A 17957-nucleotide genomic window follows, 5' to 3' on the forward strand; every position below is an offset into this window, starting at 1 on the left:
GGGGGGGGGGGGGGGGGGGGGGGGGGGGGGGGCAAGCTGGGGAGGTACATGCATGGTGGGCAACTGAGGGATGGTGGCACTGGAGCTGCCAAGCTCTAAATTGGAACCTCTGATGAACGGGATGACCAGCAATTCTCTCCAGTTCGCCCCCCACCCCCACCCAGGAAATCCTTTAAGATCTGCTGTTATTCTGACAGGGGCCATGGATCTAACACCCCAAACCTACCTTGCAGAGGTGTTACCTACACAAAAAACCTATGTACCCTTTGTTTGAGAAAACTCTGGGCCTCTGCTTCCCCATCTGTAAAATGGGGATACTAATTCTTGCCCATCTACCGGCATGTATCTTGGGACAATATATAAACATAACAGTATTGGAGCACCTGGGTGGTTCAGTTGGTTGAGCGTCTGACTTCATCTCAGGTCATGATCTCATGGTCTGTGAGTTCAAGCCCTACATCGGGCTCTGTGCTGACAGCTCAGAGCCTGGAACCTGCTTCAGATTCTGTGTCTCCCTCTCTCTCTGCCCCTTCCCCATTTGCATGCTGTCTCTCTCAGAAATCAATTTAAAAGTTTTTCATAAAAATAAAGAAATACTAGTATTTACACATATGCACAGCATCACGAGTTTAGGGTGCCTGCCTCCGACCCTCAGAGCAACTGAGATGGATATTATCACTGCTGTTGTCATTTTACTTCCATTTCACAGTTCAGTAAACGGGCTCAGAGAAGCTCAGGACCCTGACTTCATTCAAATCCAGCCCACCTTGCCCAAACCTTTCACACTGCCCTGCCATGAAATGTGGACATAAACAAATCCCATAAAATGGACGGTGTTAACCAACCAGCATGTGGACACGATTGTAAAACCAGACACCTGGCTGTGTCCACGGAAGACGGAGCAGCAGAGCGACACGAAAACTAACAATGCCAGACGTGCACGGCGGTCCAGGAGGAGCACTGTGCAGGTGATTTGAGCCCATAAGCAATAAAGGCCAGAGGAGTCCCTCCAGGGAAGCTCTGGGGACCACGCCATGCCAAGCTGTTGCCCTTGACCCGAAAACGGAGCACAGCCAGAGCTATTTTTATTTCTTGCCAACCAAAACCAGGCAGTAGCTGCCAGGTGTCACAGTAATCATGGCTCCGGCCACAGTGAACACAGGAAACCGCTCAGCACCTACAAGCACGGGGCAGCGACCAAATGAAGAGTGGAGGGGGGAGGTCGGGATCTGTTTGCCAGCAGCACCTCACCCCTGCAACACGCACCCATACCTGGCAAGGTCTGTGTGGCACCGAGGCAGCAGAATGCCAGCTCTAAGCCAGCAGTCCTGTTCCACGGTTGGACTTTTCCTCCCAAGATGATGAGCACCCAGATGTTTGCTGCCACTTACCACCACTGTGGACACGGCCACCAGCTCCATTCTCGTGTGGGTCCTGACAGGCGCCCACAGGGTGACTAAGGGAATCCACCCCACAGGGTGTCACCTTTCAGCAGGAGGCTGGTGTCGTGCATCAGGCCATGGGGGAGGAGTTTGGAGGGGCCAGCTCTCCAGTACGGGCGCGTTTTACCCAAGTTAGCCATGCGGCACACCCTCCCATGTCACCCACAGACACAAGCCGCTCACGACGGTCCGTGCAGAATCAGCCCTCCCCTGACTCAGACTCAGGTACGTAGGAGGCTGTCAATGCTCTCTGAGGCTGGCCAGCCCACAGGGCCGCCTCCCCCCGGCCTGCCACATGCCTGCACTCAGGCCTCTGTCACTGCTTATACAACTGACCCTTTGCCCAAATCTGCATCTCCAGACATGCTTAAACACTCCCCTAATCAGAACGACCTTCTGTGCCCGTGCGCTCCTCTATCCGACACTTTGCCTGGGTGTGACCGAAAGAGAAGCAGAGTGTCAGGGCGAAGTGTGGGCGGCCAAGAGCCCTCTGGCTGGCAGGTGGGTGCCACAACATCGTTTGGGCTAATTCAGAGATCGTGCAGGTGAGGGGAGCTAGCCGCGTGAGGCCGTCCGAGCGCTCAGAGCATGCCAGCCTGCAGGAACGGGAGCGTCACAGGTCACCGTGTTCCCCCAAAATCCACCTGCTCCACCCTGCAGCATAGGAGGGGACCCTTGGAGATCAGCGCGTCAGTAATGGGTCCTTATTCTATACATGAGCAGAGGTTGGAAGTCCTGCGTGAAATTAGCAACACAGCCATGGTCAGCCCTATGGTCCTGGCTCCAGGCCAGTAGTCTTTCTATACGAAGACATCATTCACAGCAAAAATCCAGTGTCCCTGGGCAGCAGAGAGCCCGTGTGCTGTGAGCTTTACACGTCATCTCATCAGCCTCCCACTGCAACTGTCTGCAACAGGTGCCACTTCTCACTCCCCTGTGTAGGGGAGGGGACAGGCTCAGTCACCCCCCCCAGTTCACACTTTTAGGACCCTAGTGGCCTCCCTTGGGAGCCCACGCTCCTAATCCTCACACGCTCTTCCTCTCTGGGCAGGATTTCCCTCCATAAGCCCTGAGGAGGGTCCCCCAGGTCAGCAGATCTGAGAGGCGACTGTCAGCGCAGCTCAGTTTCTTAGAGCTGTGTGAGCTAGTGTGTAACCCCCTGCGTGCACGGTGGAGGCACTAAAATGCAACCAGGAAAGAAGAACAGAACTACTTCTCTATAGGCTTGGGGTTCCTCTCCAAGGAAAGGCTTTGGGGGAGACAGTAGAGTCCAGCTCAGATAAAGTCTTTCGAACCAAGATCTAGCATCAAGGATCCCAGAACCAGGAAAAGCCGAACCGGAAGGGAGCTCGGGAGAGAGCTGCTTGCAGGGGTGGAGATGGGCATGAGGGACAGCTAAGAGAGACATCTGCTCTGGGCCTCTGCGGGATCAATAGGAGTTTACCAGGTTGCTAAGGTTGGGGGGGGCAGGAGGTCTCAAGCAGAGTTTGCCCTTGGCACGGTGCTAGATGGTGAATTAATAACTATACTTGCTAAAGACAGGACTCGGCCCAAATTACCTAAGCAGGACGGGTAGGGAGCAAAGTGTTCTGCTAGGGAGGACGCTCCTTTGCTCTTGCATCCCAAGATGTGTGACAGGGCAGGTGACAGTAGAGGAGGGGAAAATGGGAGGGTCTCATCTACGTCTGTGACTGGGATGAGGGCACTGTGCTGGGGAGATGTCATGGATCTTCACCCCGGAGGGAGGAACGCCCAGGGAGAGCAAGAGAACTGTAACCTTCACCTAGAACAGAACCTGCGTCCGTCACTCCCTAGCCCGCGTGCTGATCTATAACAATAGCAATGCCTTCCATGAATCTTGCACTCAGGTTCTCATTTACTCCTCACAGCAGTCCTGTGGGAGTAGCATTCCTATCCCATCTCACAGATTGGGTTTGAAAATCCAATGCCCAGAAAGGGGGAGTGACTTGCCCAAAGTCACAGAGCTTGGAGGTACATGGAATTCAACCCCGCTCTGCCTGACTCCAAAGCCTACATTAAAAAAAGTTTTTTTTTAAATGTTTGTTTGTTTGTGAGAGAGAGACAGAGAGATAGAGCACAAGCAGAGAGGGAGGGAGACACAGAATCCGAAGCAGGCTCCAGGCTCCAACCTATTAGCACAGAGCCTGGCAGGGGCTCGGACTCACAAACCATGTGGTCATGACCTGAGCCAAAGTCAGCCACTCAACCCACTGAGCCACCCAGGCGCCCCTGAGCCTATATTTGTAGTAGGTAGAGGTGAGCTGGTGGCTGAGTTGGCTCATTGGCTACCCTACCTCCTTAGATGGCTGGAATCCAAAGCCTGGAAATGAGAACCAGGACAGTCCGTCCTCAAACTAATCACTTGTCAGAACATCTGGATCTCCGGAGAATCCCAATCACCATTAAAGTAAGCATCGATTAGCTACATGTTTGTGGTTTTGTGCCAAATCCCAAATTGAGAGTTGAGCAGGTGTGCAGTATTGGGGAGCACCGGTCGGGGAAGGGAAACACTTTTATGAAAACCTGTGAATTTCAGTTTTCCCTGGCAAACCGCAGGTGCTCAGTTAACACCTGGTGAGCCTACCCCGACTCTGGATCGGGTTGACCTGCTGGCCCAGGCACGACTGGCCCGAATGGTCCCAGCTGGGCCCCTGCCTTGGAGAAACATAAGAGGGGCGCGTCCCCACCTCCAGCGGAAAATGTATTCCACCATCTCAAAAGTTCCCCTGTCCTGCTAGGGTCTCACTTGAGCCATCTTGGTAGAAACTGCCAAAGTCAACTGTCACCCATGACCTAGGACCCGGGCCCCGGCCACCTTTGCAGATGGAATTCTATCCTCTCTGTACCTTCTGAACCCGGGATTTTGCCTTCTTCCACCATTCACTCATTCATCAGCAGGTGTTTCCCAGAGCCCCTGCTCCGGTGGCTGCCAGCTGCAGGAGACACGAGCAGACAGCACAGGAAGGAGGGGCCGTCATGCGGAGGTCACAGTCTCACAGCACACCTGGGAGAACTGCCACCAAGGAGAAGCCGTCCTTGCTACGCCACAAAAAAAAAAAAAAAAAAAAAAAAAAAAAAAGCATCCACTTTGGTCTGCCAGGTGAGGATGTTTCTGGAAGGAAGCGTGACATAGCCAGGCAAAGGGGCCAATGCTGGAAGGTGATAGAAGACTGTTGGAGGCATATGGTGCAGGAGCCGCAAAGGCCTCGAAGCAGGAAGAACCAGGAACTTTGGAACTTGCCAGGAACCAAACAGCCAGCCTGGCTGAGGGAAGGGTCGGGGGCGGGGGGCAGACAGCAGACAGGGACAAATTACTAAGCAGCATCATGAGATACTTAAGGGATGCACACCCGCTTCTTGGAGCAGCGGGGAGCTACAGCACAAGAGCTGAGAACAGACTCAGAGGTCTGCCTGCCTGGGCTGGAAAATTAGTTTTCTCACCTGTAAAATGGGGATGATAACCTCAGCATCCTGAAGGGCAATTAAATGAACTCCCATAGATGGATTGCTTAGCTTGGCATTAACAAAGCATGCAATCAGACGTAGATGCCATGATTATTGTAATTCTTTTCCTTATTAATGTTGCTACTTGGGGTAGTGCTGGGGGTGCAAGGCTCCTCCTTCATGCTGAACTGTGACCTGGTGGGAATCTCCTTCACCAACTGCCCCTGGCTCTGCTGGCTAAGGCCTCCTCCACGCCTTATTCCGGCTCAGGGCCACTGTGCTACGCAACTCCTTCCAACTTGAATCAACTTGACCTCCTGGGAACAGCTGTTCTTCTTCAAGGCCAGCCCAGCCCTTCCCACCAGCTTTGGGAGCCTGGTTGCAAATGCTGGGACAGATCGAGAGAGCCCATAGGGGATTTCCTTCTCTAAAAAACAAGCAGCCTCTCCCCTGTCCCGTCTCTTGCAGAAGTCAAAGTGAAAACGGCTCTTGACACAGAATCAGAGGGTGTGGGGGTGCAAGCCTCGGCACCGTGAGCAGCTGGGAAACTCCACGGCGTCAGTTCCGTATTTGAATCTTTGGACCTCAGTTTCTCAGTTTTGAATAACGCCAACCTCACAAGGGCTCCCGTAAAGACTAAGTAGTGAGAAGACGGGCTCGGGACAGCTTTTAGGTTGTGTGGATAGAAAGCACCAGCAGCAGTCTCGAGGTTGCACAAACCTTTCCAGGCAGGGAGAGGGTCTGCGGTATGGCCTGGGCCCTCAAGACCCTCACCAGAGTCCCAGGTGACAAACACAAGCAGCCCAGTCTTGCTGACAGATCACGTTTGGTGTCTGAATCTAATCTAAGTTAGTTAAATTAAGACCCTGTGTACTGGTTGGATTACTTGTTAACTCCAAGTTCTATTTCTGCTCTTTGTCTCCTGTGTGACCTTTAGCAAATTTCCTCACTTCTTTGAGCCTTGACTTTCTCCTGTGTTCAATGGGGACGATCAGAGAGATCTGGTGAGGTTTAAGTGAGCGAATATAGACAACCACAAATGAAGGTATTCTAATCACTCTCCACGGATGCACCAAGGCTTGGTGTTAAGCGCTTTACCAAAGATCAAGGTCAAGCCACTGTTATCCCTTATTTGAACCACTGTACAAACCTCCTTACCCAGCTCCCTGACCCCAGTCCATAAGGCACAGAGAAGCCAAGAGGCACTCATAAACAATTTCTTGCCTCAGGTTGTGATTTTTTTAAGTTTACTTATTTTTGAGCAGAGGAGGGGCAGAGAGAGAGGGGGAGAGGGAGAATTTCATGCAGGCTCCATCCCACCAGCACAGAGCCTGATGTAGGGCTTGAACTCACGAAACATGAGATCATGATTGGTGCCAAAATCAAGAGTTGGGCATCTTACTGACTGAGCCACTCAGGGGTCCTGCCAGATTATGATTTCTAAGTATATTTTCCACTAAAAGGAAGCATGATTATTGGGGAAATGGCTCACTCCAGGGCTGGGGCAGAAATGAACAGAAATGAACTGTGACTTCCTTCCTGCCAGAACGCAAGGACCCTGTAGTGGCTTGCCCTGCCAAAGACAAGACACTGGGGCCATAAAACATGATCACTACAGTGGATTGAAATGCAGTTTCAAAAATTATGCAATCCTAACGTTCCTCAAACAAAACCTCACCGACACCTTGGGAACTCCCAATGGTAGCAGTCATGACTCTGAAAATGGACTTACAGAAAAAAACAACAACCATATAACCAAGCATTTATTCGGCCTTTCCTGTATTTCAGGGTTGCCAGACGGTGGACGAAAATTGTATGTTACAGGACCATGACAGCTAAGAAGGGATCTAGGACTAGCATGGAGAGAAGTAGGAAACCACATCTGCAGCCAGCAAGGAAGCTAATATTGACCTAGACTCTGACCGCCCACGGCTTGTGAACTGCTTAGTGAAAGGCTGGTGAGGACTTCACAATGGAGATCAGACTCATAATGTTCCAACGCTCACTGATGAGTGAGCATCACTGCAGGTGGGATAACCCGACATCACGTTCTTGATGTGACACAATAGAGACCAAACAAGTAGGGGTGCCTGCCTGACTCGTTGGCTGGGTGTCCGACTTCGTCCCAGGTCATGATCTCAAGGTTCATGAGTTCAACCCCACATCAGGCTCACTGCTGTCAGCCTGTCAGCAGAGTCCACTTCGGATCCTCTGTTCCCTTTTCTCTGCCCCTGCCCCGCTTTAGCTCTCCCAAAAAGTAAATATTAAAAAAAAAGAAAGAAAGAAAGAAAGAAAACAAGCAGCAACACCTGTGAAGTGTCTTGCCAAGAATTTGGACCTGAATGGATTCAAGCCTCCAGACCTAAATACTTATGTACAGGGACAGAAAAATATGTTAAGTGACACTTGAGAGATGTGTAATCAGCCACATCCAGGATGTGGGAAATTCTATGGGACAAACGACCTGTTTTCTTCAGTAAGTAACTGGCATTTAATAAAGGAGGGAAGTGGTTGTTATCGATGAAGGGAGACTTAATAGGACCTTTTGTGGGTCCTGATTGGAACAGGACAACTGTTCAAAGACATCTAGGAGACAGAGAGCCCGGAGCTTGAACTGGGGACTACAGTAAGGAAACACTGTTCATTGTGTTGGAAACAATCACAGCAATGGTTTTGAAAAAGTCTACCTTGGGGCGCCTGGGTGGCTCAGTCGATTAGCCGTCTGACTTTGGCTCAGGTCTGACTGGCCCGCATCAGGCTCTGCTGGTGGTGCCGAACCTCCTTGGGATTCTCTCTCCACCCCTTACATGTTCCAGTGTGCAAGCCCGCGCTCACTCTCAAAATACATAAACGTCAAAAAAGTTAACTTTTTTCTATAGCAAAAGGTTGAAAAATATATCCCACAAAATACCAGCACCCTGTCTACTGATTAAAACCCGTATTTTTGTACTCATAGTTAAGGTTTGTTAGAACTTACTGTGTGCCAGGCTCTGTACCAAGCATTTCATAATCATGATCTCATTCTACTCTGTGAGATCAGTGTCATGAGAAGCCTTTTTTTTTTTTTTTTTTTAACGAAAAGGATTCTCAGGGTTCAAGGAGTGGAACTTGTCCAAAGTCACTCTGGCAGTGAGTAGCTGAACTGAACTTCATATTCTCAGGGGCTCCTTCATTATACTCCTTGGTGGTCCCCTTGGCCCTGGGCATCTGGCCTCTGCCCACTCTCTAGCCATTGGTCCCTATTCAGCCCAGGCTTGTGGGCCCATGTTCTGGAATAGTCTTCCCTACCACTGTTCCCCGGCATAGTTACTTCTTGCTCCTTTTTCTGTCTTTGCTTCAGTGTTCCCACTCCAGACCCACCCTGACACCCACGGGTCTTACTCTAGATGATGTGTCCCTTTCCTTTGTGTCACGTATCATACGCTGACCTGACTCATCTCCCTCCATGGAATGGAAGGTTCCTCGGGACAAGGACTGGCTGTGTCCTGTCTCCTGCTCCGCAGCACAGTGCCTAGCCCACAGAAGGGTCAGTAACACCTACTGGATGCATCGATGCCTCCACCTAGCTCAGGTCTGCCTTAGTGTCGGCGTCACGCTTCCTGCCTCCCTGGAGGGTCCTCTTTCCCCTATGAGTCTCAAGGGTGTGGGGTCAAGGTCAGGCTTTGGGCAACCACCTGGCCAGGCAGCTGCATCCCCACCATACCCTGCACTGGATGCCAGGCTCCCGTTCTGTGCTCTGCTGGCCCCCTGTCCTCTCCCTCTACTTATGGGGGGTAGTTACACGTAAGGTCACTTGTACATGCACACCTGTCTTCCCCATTAGAAAGTAAATCCTGTGAGACCTAAACCCCAGCTCTGTTCAAATTTCTCAACAACTCCTAACGCAGGCTTTCTGAACCCTTTCCCAGCAAGCAAGAGTTAGAAAAAAACGACTCTGGAAATAGGGCTCTTTTGTAAATCAAAGGCAGATACAGTAGGAGGCATGCAGCAATCCTCCAACAAGCCACGGAAATTGCTAAGTGATAATAAAGCCTAATGTTTCCTGGGCACTTACTACACTCCAGGTCTTAAGCTGTGCACCTCACGTTTGTTACCCCTTTAAGTGTCCACGAGGGCTCTCAGAAGTAATGTGCTCCCAGTTTTGCCAATGAAGAGATGAGGCAGAGGAGGCACCTGTTGCCCAAGGTCACGTCATGAAGTGGCAGGGCTGGACCTGAGCCATGCTGCGGGGTCTGTGTGGGTTTTTTTTGTGCTTCCCCCACACCTGCCACCACCTCACCCCAAGGCTGAGCGCGTGCGATTGTCTGCCAGCAGATGTCCCTGGTTAAACCCGTCCAGAACCCTGGGAGCCTGAACTCGAGCACTGTACACACACACACCGCCCTGGAACCCTGCACAAAAGCTCAAGCCTGTGACCCTGATCTGTCACAGGATCCTGCTTCCCGGGATTCTAAAGGAAAATGGAGGAGGACACGAAATGAAACAGTTCCATGCTTCTCAAGAGGTGGCCAGAAAGATGGTTCCCATCGCTGCCAAATCCCAAAGTCACATTTTGGAGAGTGCCGCCGGTGGGTGAGTGTATTCAAGGCTCTGAGAAGTCCTGCTGGAAAGGGTTCGGGCTCCCCACGGGCAGCCCAGGGTTTCCCAAACCAGAGCCCCTTTTCCACCTCACATGGGTTGTTCCTCCAAACAGGAGGGCCCCAAAGTCCCAGTTTGTTGGGAATGTGGAAATAACAGGGCCACAGCCTTCCATGTAATATGGAAGGAAGGTCTGCTAAGAGGGGCATTTCCAACAGCTCATTATTCAAGTTACCACTGGAGCCTGAGACCCATTTACTTCCAAGTGGAAAGGAGAGTGTGTGCTAGGAATATCACTCTCGCCCATGATTTGATTTGAGAAGGTGGTGCTTTAGTGAATCCAACAGGAGTGGCACAAACCCAGGGCTACCCAAAGACTGAGTCTGGTTTCTGAAGCCCCTGCCCAGGTAAGGGGGCTAAGATGTGCTGAGTGGCCCACACACGTCCAGAAAGCCCAGTAAGGTGTCTAGGTGAGCCAAATGGACTCTGCCATGACCTGAGCCAGTCATGGGAATTCTCCAAACCTTGGTTTTCTGGATGGAGGAGTAGAGTAAATAAGGACTCCGTCCTAGGATCGTCCTTGTGCAGAATTCAACACTTAATGTGTGCCAACCACTCGGTAATCAGTACCTTGGGTTCCCTGTTGTGCCCAGCAGGGACTGTGCAGCACCAGGGGCCCTGCAGAAGCAAACGTGGCCTATCTTCCTGGAGAATCCTCTTACTCTGTGGCAGTAAGTTTACTATCATTATAACAAAGAGATCTATTAAATATTTCTTTATGTTTTTTTAATTTTTGAGAGACAGAGAGAGATAGCTCGAGCAGGGGAGGGTCAGAGAGAGAGGGAGACACAGAATCCGAAGCAGGCTCCAGGCTCTGAGCTGTCAGCACAGAGCCTGACGCGGGGCTCAAACTCACAAACTGTGAGATCATGACCTGAGCCGAAGCCAGACGCTTAACCGACTGAGCCACCCAGGCGCCCCTGAAGAGATCTATTAGAATAGAATGTGAAATGTGCATGAAGTTTTCAGATAAAACGCAAGATTGCTGACCAGGCTTCCCAGCTTCCCCATGTGCCAATGTATGTTTTTCTAAAGATCCTTGAGTCAAAACTCAGAGGAGGCTGTAGATTAAGGTATCCCAAAGTTTACGTAGGCACAAGACCTTGAGGGAGACTCCATTTGAAAAGATTAAAAGTTTTATTGGTCCCATAAAAATCAAGGATCTCTTACAATACTCTAACTTATGTCTTAGATTTAAAGGTGATAAAACAGAGCTTACATAGCATCTGAGCAGAAGCAAAAAAACTCCTTTGCATGAAAGAAACTATTAGGACTATATCAAAATAAAAAGCTTTTGTATGGCAGACTATCAACAAAACAAAACACAACTTACTGAATGGGAGAAGATATTTGCAAATGACATATCAGATAAACGGCTAGTATCCAAGTCTCTAAAGAACTCACCAAACGCCACACCTGAAAAATGAATAATCCAGTGAAGATACGGACAGAAGATGTGGACAGACACTTTTCCAAAGACATCCAGATGGCCAACAGACGCACGCAAAGATGCTCAACATCACTCATCCTTAGGGAAACGCACATGAAAGCCACCATATTGCCTCACATCTGTCAGAACGGCTCAAATCAAAAGGACAAGAAAATAACAGGTGTTGGCGAGGATGTGGAGAAAAAAGGAGCCCTCGTGCACTGCTGGCGGGAATGCAAGCTGGCGCAGTCGCTGTGGAAAACAGGATGGAGCTTCCTCAAAACATGAAAAATGGAAATACCACGTGATCCAGTGATTCTGCTACTATGCATTTTCCCAAAGAAAACACAAACACTAACTTGAAAAGATATATGCACCTTTGTATTTATTGCAGCATTATTTACAAGATAAGGAAGCAACCTAAGTGTCCATCAACACACAAATGGATTAAGATGTGGCACAAATATACACACACACACACCAGAATATCATTCAGCCATAAAGAATGAAATCTTGCCATTTGCAACAACATGGATGGAGCTAGAGGGTATTATGCTAAGTGACTATGTCAGACCAAGAAAGATAAATACCATACGACTTCACGCCTAAGTGGAATAGAAAAATACGAATAAATCAAGAGCAGAATCAGATCAATAAATACAGAGAACAAGCTGATGGTTGCCAGAGGGCATAAGGGTTAGGGGAAGGGCAAAGTGAATGAGGGAGGGTGGGTGATACATGTTCCTAGTTATGACACGGTAAGTCATGGGAATAAAAGGCACAGCACAGAGAATACAGTCAATGATACTGAAATACCGTTGTATAGTGATGGACGGATAGTAGCTACACTTCTAAGCACAGCATAGCACATAGAGAAGTTGAATCAGTACCTTGTTCACCAGACAGGAATGTAACATTGTATCAACTCAAAAAAAGTTTTAAAACCTCCTTTGCATAAAAATAAAATGCCTTCCACAAACTGAGGATGTTGGCACACCTGGTCACATGACCGAGGATGGGCTGAGTCTTTCCATTTCAAACTTGAAGTCAGTAAAGAAATCACATCTTCATCTCCCAAGATACTGTTAGAAGGCTAAAGCCATTTATTAAACAATGTCTCTACTTTGCAGCTTTTAACTGGAGAGACTGGCTTCCCAGAAGCTCCCCCTCAGGCTTGGGCCAAGGTAGATGGTCACCCACCTTCTACGGAAGCCCACTGACGTTAAAATAATAATAATGATCATCACTGAGAGATAGCCGCGTACAAGGTGAAGGCACAAAATAAGTCTTTGGGAAACTATATGGGAAGTTTTATAGCAAACTGTGCATAGTGGCTCCTGGGGGTAGGGGAGAGTCAGACGGAAGGATAGTGCGGGGAGACCTGTTTGACTCCGTGCCACTTGACTTTTACCCTGTAGTGCACTAAAAAAAAAAATGACATCCAGGGGCACCTGGGTGGCTCAGTCAGTTAAATGTCCGGCTTTGGCTCAGGTCATGATCTCGCAGCTCATGAGTTCGAGCCCCACGTCGGGCTCTGTGCTGACAGCTCAGAGCCTAAAGCCTGCTTCAGATTCTGTGTCTCCCTCTCTGCTCCTTCCCTGCTTGTGTTCTGTCTCTCAAAAATAAATGTTAAACAATTTTTTAAAATAACATCTTTCCATCTCTTACAGTGGAACCACTGTAAATGCTTGACTTAAGAGTTATGCCTTTTTTAAAAATTTATTTTTATTTTTTTTATTTTGAGAGAGTGCAGAAGTGTGGTAGGGGCAGAGAGAGACTCCCAAGCAGGCTCCAGGCTCCAAGGTGTCCGTGCAGAGCTCGATATGGGTCTTGAACTCACAATTGTTGAGATCATGACCTGAGCTGAAGTCAGGCACTTAACTGACTGAGCCAGCCACCCAGGCTCCCCTCTCAGAGTATACTTAAAAAAAAAAAAAAAAAAAAAAAAAAAAAAGGTTTGGAAGATTGGACACCTATAAGAAACGAAATAGTCTCCCTTAAAGACAGGAGCCTGGAAGGTGGGGAAGAAAAAAAAGAACAAAATCACAGAACTTCCTTTTCAGTAAACCTAAGCCTAAAAACCTACCCCTACCAATTCGGTTTGTGAAACTGACGGAAGAGTTCACACGGGGATTCCCAGCAACATAACCATGTATAGAAGCAGAGAGAGGCTCTTCTTGATCTGTTACATTTCCAACCCTCACATCAACATCAGGTCCCGGCAAACAAGAGGAGTGACTGTCCCCCCAGGGAATGCCCGCACGCACACTTCTGCACAGGGGCTCACCTCACCGTGCATGAAATCCCCATCCACGGGGGCACAGCTTTACGGTCAGTGACCCCAGGGAGGGGGCGGCTCACTTACCCCCTGTCCCTCTGCTTTTTCTTCCCCGTGTCCTCCCAACTACATGCTCAGGGCTGCATTTTCCGGGTTCCTTGTTTGCTGTGTGCCTGACTCTTAGCCAGCTAGCTGCTCACCGCCGTGACTGTGAGCGTGCGTCACTTTTAGTTGAACTGGACCCTGCCGTTTAAAAATATCCCTGGAGCACTTAACCTTTAAGGCATTGAAGGGCAGTAGCAGCCCAGGCGAAGTGGGACAAGGACTGGCACCAAACCACTCGGGTGGCCCCCTGTCCCTCCCGGAGGCTCTGCTGGCCATTCATCAATCCCGGCCCTCGCTGGGTTTCACAACTGTTAGAAAGCTAAGCCATAGGGCATCTAAAGTCTAAGTTGTCATAAGTCATTCGAACAAAGTCATCCTAACCCTCCTGTGACACGCGGAAAATTAATTGCATGCAGGTTGCTGGGTTGTTTGAGAAATGTCTCCCAAGGGGATCATGCAACTGCTGTCAAAGGATCACCATGCTTCTCTCCCCAGAAAAGATTCGGTTAAACCTTCTGAATGAAAATGCCACTCAATAAAATGTTTGTTTCTTGTGGCTTCGGGAGGAAAAAAAAACCCAACACTCCAGTAGCTCCATTTCCATTCTGGGCCAGCTCGCTCTTGCTAGGCCTGGCAGGGAAAACAGGCAACCTGGCACAGGCTGTTACAGAATGTTCTGCGAGGAGGGGAGGGCTGCGGGCATGTAGGACAAAGGTCACCTCCAGGCGCAAACCAGCGTGGGGAAGGCAGAGGCCACACAGAAGGGCGCCGTGCTCTGACAAAACGTAAGGGGAACGGCAGTGTGGCGCCCCGATTTCAGTAAACCAGGAGCAGCAAGTGGAAAGCGCTGTCAGAACCCAAACTTTCCCAGGACAGTTTAAATGGCAGTGGGGACAGGTGTAAGCCAGAGTGACTTCCTCCGCGGGCTTGTTTTCCCAGAAGGAAAAGTCAGCAAACAGTGGATTCTTGGAACTTTCTCCACCGGACTTGTGGGTGGGAAGGTACTTTGGGGCTGCTCCTCTGTCCTCTGGAAGCCTGGGTATGGCCAGCTGTGAGCAGGGACAGCCCCACCAGCGTCTTACAGGAGCAGAGGGTGAAATGATGCCGGTCAGGGGCTCGGCACACTGCCTGCAAGCCTTCCGTCTTCCCTAGACCGCAGCCCCTGCGCGATGGGTCTTGGGTTATCCATCCCAACTACTTCACTAGAGCGGAGCTCCTGCAATCGCTCATTTCAGACTCCGGATGCACCCTGCTTTTTTGGTTTTTTTCCCCTGGGAGAGCTAGGACTCCGGGACATCCTATAACCTCCATTTCGAAGTCCCCCCTGATGACCTCCAATAACTGTGATCCGGGCAGAGTGTAAACAGTCGCAAGACTACTCGGCTTTGAATTCGGGCTGACGTGGGTTCGAATCCTAGCTCCGTGACCGGTGGCTCGACAAGTAGCTGAGTCTGTTTCTCCATCCAGCTGCTTCAGCACGTGGTTGGAAAAAAACGACATAAAACGAGAAACACCAAGTTTCTAGCAAAGTGGCTGTTTCATGGCAGCCACTTAGCAACATCTTTCTAATGAAATGCTTTACTTTCAAAGAGACTAGAAACCACCCCACTCCCCTACCACCTCTACGCACATGCACATGGAGAACTTGGTTCTGGTACCTCAGCTCTCCCCTGACTCTCTCTACAGCTCCAAGTATTTTCTAGAAGCCAAATGGTAGGCTGGAAACCAATTACTCATAAACTTGTCCCACCAAACACAACAGAAAAAACAGATTCCTTCAAATACATCTTATATTCAGAAAATCACGTTATCTGCTAAATAGAAAAAAAACTTAGGTGACCGCACGGTCTAAGGATAACAGGGCATCTGGTAAAAGCAGCCACTGGTCGGGCTGCAAACTGGACACTCCATAAAAATGCCGGTCTCCTTTTCACTCCCAGGACCAATTAAATCACAATTTCTAGGAGTGGGCCTGGCATTCATATTGTTTTGTTTCCCCAAGAGACAAGGAAACGAAATGGACCCCATGAAAGAAAAAGCTGGGTTTTCCCCCCTTACTTCTTATCCTGCTCCTGTTCTCATTAGGCCCTGCACCCTCACCCTATCCATGCCCTCATGTATGTCCTCTTTGCGAGGGACAATATCATCTTTGGAATCTTCCAGCACAACAGAGAACACCTCAGGCAGGACCAGGCAAGGCCCGCATGCACACATTCCAGGCTGCTGGCGCTGGAACATCTCGATGCCAAGGTCCCCTGGTCCCAAGGAGTAAGTGACTTATGTCGAACACGTGGACCCTGTCCTTATTCTGACCGGCTCCCGGATGCCTGGGAGGAAGGGCATGTGGCCCAGACCACAATCCTCAGGGAAAACCCCAGGCCCCAGGTAAAGATGAGACTTCATGTTCCTCTTCCTTCCCAAGTCTTCCAGATGCTCCGTCGGTCTCTGCTCTCTCTAGATCTTCCGTAAACTCTGCTCTCACTTCCTACTGGCTTGATTTCCATCTTGCCAAGAACTCCCTTGGCTGGTCCTGTGGGACTTCTTCGGGGTCCTTGGACCCAGCCTCCCTGCGTCACCCCGGTGAGCATCTGAGGAGAGGCTTAAGGCACCAAAGGGCTTGTCTGAGGCCTCTGGACACCTCTGGACACGGTCCCCCGACCACAAAAGCCACGAGTGGAGAGAGAAAGGAGAACACAGGAAAAAACAACTGAGTAGCAAAGACTGCAAAGTATGATCTCCTGGCCTGACCTGAGATTGTGAGACTCAAAGTGTCAGAGGATTCCAAGAAGGAGGAGAGGCCACTCGAGTTCCAGAATTTTCTCAGCATGTGTCACTACCAATCCACATGCCGGCACCCCCCAAAGCAGCCCAGAGCTTCCTACCTGTTTCCCTTGTATATCTCCAAAGTTTGCCAAGGATGGAAAGTCACTGCCAAGGATGGAAAGTCCTGCCAAACTGAAAAGTTGGATTCTCCAAGTCCAAAACTTTGCTTTATACACTAGGCGCAAACTGAAGCAGAAAGCAACTTTTAAGAGGAACAGAATGTCCCACGTAATAATGGGAACATATTAACAACATGCTAAAGTCTAATTAAAAAAAAAAAAAAACCCTCACCTTCTCTGACTTTGCCCTGCTGGCTTCCATTCAGATAGTGACTTTCACACAATTAGTTTACAACTCGGGGTTCCCAGGACATTTTGCATTAACGGACTTCCTGGTTTCCAAAAGCCCTCAGCAAGTAATCTTCTCTTTGCCCGAGAAAGGAGAGACAGAACCACTGTGGCCGGGCTCTCAGCGGCTCCCACAGTGAGCCACGCAGAATGACCAGTGGCAGGATGCCACCGATGGGCACCATCACTGCAGACAGCTGAGTGGGCGCTCCTGTTCTACCTGCTTTCCTATGTAACACATAGGAAAAAAAGCATCCAACTAAGAGTGCTTTTTACATGTGTTAAATGCTTGAGAGTGAAAAAAAAATCAAGATATCATGACATGTGCAAATCATACTCCGTTCTGATTTGTGCCCGGAGTTTCATTGGAAGACAGACCACCTGCTCATTTACATTTACCACAGGGCTGCTCACTAGGCAGGGGAGGGGAGTGGTTCTTGTGGATGCGACCTGGGCAGAGCCTAAAATATTTATTACCTGACCCTTTGCCTAGATAAAGTATGCTGACCCCTGACCTAAAAGGCCAAGATTGCCTTTCATCCCTCTCTGCAAATCTCAAAATGTGAAAGAAGCCCCCACTAAATAGCTAAAAGTTCATCAAAGCAAACCTCCTTAAAAACCAGTGATTAAATCTCCATTTCTTTTGGGGGTGGGAGGGGCGGTCATAAACCACTCAACACACAGCTCCAGGTTCTGTTTAAAGCATCCCTAGATGTCTAAGGTTCACTATTAAACAAGAAACAGCAAAGGCGTTTGCTTTTTGAATGATTTATAACGCAGAGCTCGCTGCCTCTCCCCTACTGACAGCATTGTGTGGGGAGAGGAACATCAAAGCCTGAGTGAGGTAGAAATACTACCTCTTCATCCCTCCCTTGGACAAAGGAGGCCTCCAAGTTACCAGAGGGCAAACTGAGCATGCATCTTTGTTCTGGACCCTCCCGCTGTTGGAAGCCTGCTTGCCCAAGGTACACACCCCCCCCTCACACCTTTAGAAAACAAAGGCATCAGCCAGGATGTACTGTTCTTAGGCAGGTTTCCAAATCGAGAGAGGTCGAGGTCAGGCCCTCTGCCCTGGATGCATTGTTCTCGCCCACCTAAATACCAGCACGTGTGAACCGGACCCTTCCATATAGCCCTGGCTTCCTTCTTCACCAGAGATGGGGGGAGCCCAAGCTTTGACCGTGAGGGTCCACCCTCCACCTCCACTACCAGCCAAGGGCTGTCAGGTCAGTGGACCATCAGGCCCTCTTCTCAGTGCCCTAGCCTCACACCTCGTCCAAAGTCCCAGGGAAGTCTGCAAACACTGTAACGGGGAGGGGGAAGCTCCCCTTTCACTGTCCCAGGGCTTGGCAGGACTTGCAGCCATGATCCCCGGAGAATTGCGTTTCTTCCCGCCCCCTTCGGGCTCTTTAGGGTCTCCGCAGTCCTTG

The 17957-nt window shown here is 49.8% G+C and overlaps 1 protein-coding gene across 9 annotated transcripts in view; it reads right to left on the reverse strand.

Moving 5' to 3' along the window:
- Positions 1–17957, reverse strand: part of ACACB (acetyl-CoA carboxylase beta) — a 125155-nt gene that overhangs the window by 107076 nt on the left and 122 nt on the right. For 2 of the 9 annotated variants that reach the window (XR_003902362.1, XM_029921379.1), the window contains exon 1: positions 13340–13787. The exons of 1 other annotated variant lie outside the window; for it this stretch is intronic. The gene's annotated coding sequence lies outside the window, so the exon portion shown is untranslated. Of the gene's footprint in view, positions 1–1272; positions 1290–1391; positions 1450–13339; positions 13789–17957 lie in introns of those variants that run through there. 6 more of the 9 variants (XM_029921374.1, XM_029921368.1, XM_029921373.1 and 3 more) reach the window with 5 other exon arrangements.

The sequence above is a fragment of the Suricata suricatta genome, chromosome 14 (assembly GCF_006229205.1).
Source record: "Suricata suricatta isolate VVHF042 chromosome 14, meerkat_22Aug2017_6uvM2_HiC, whole genome shotgun sequence".
Classification (NCBI taxonomy): Eukaryota; Metazoa; Chordata; class Mammalia; order Carnivora; family Herpestidae; genus Suricata; species Suricata suricatta.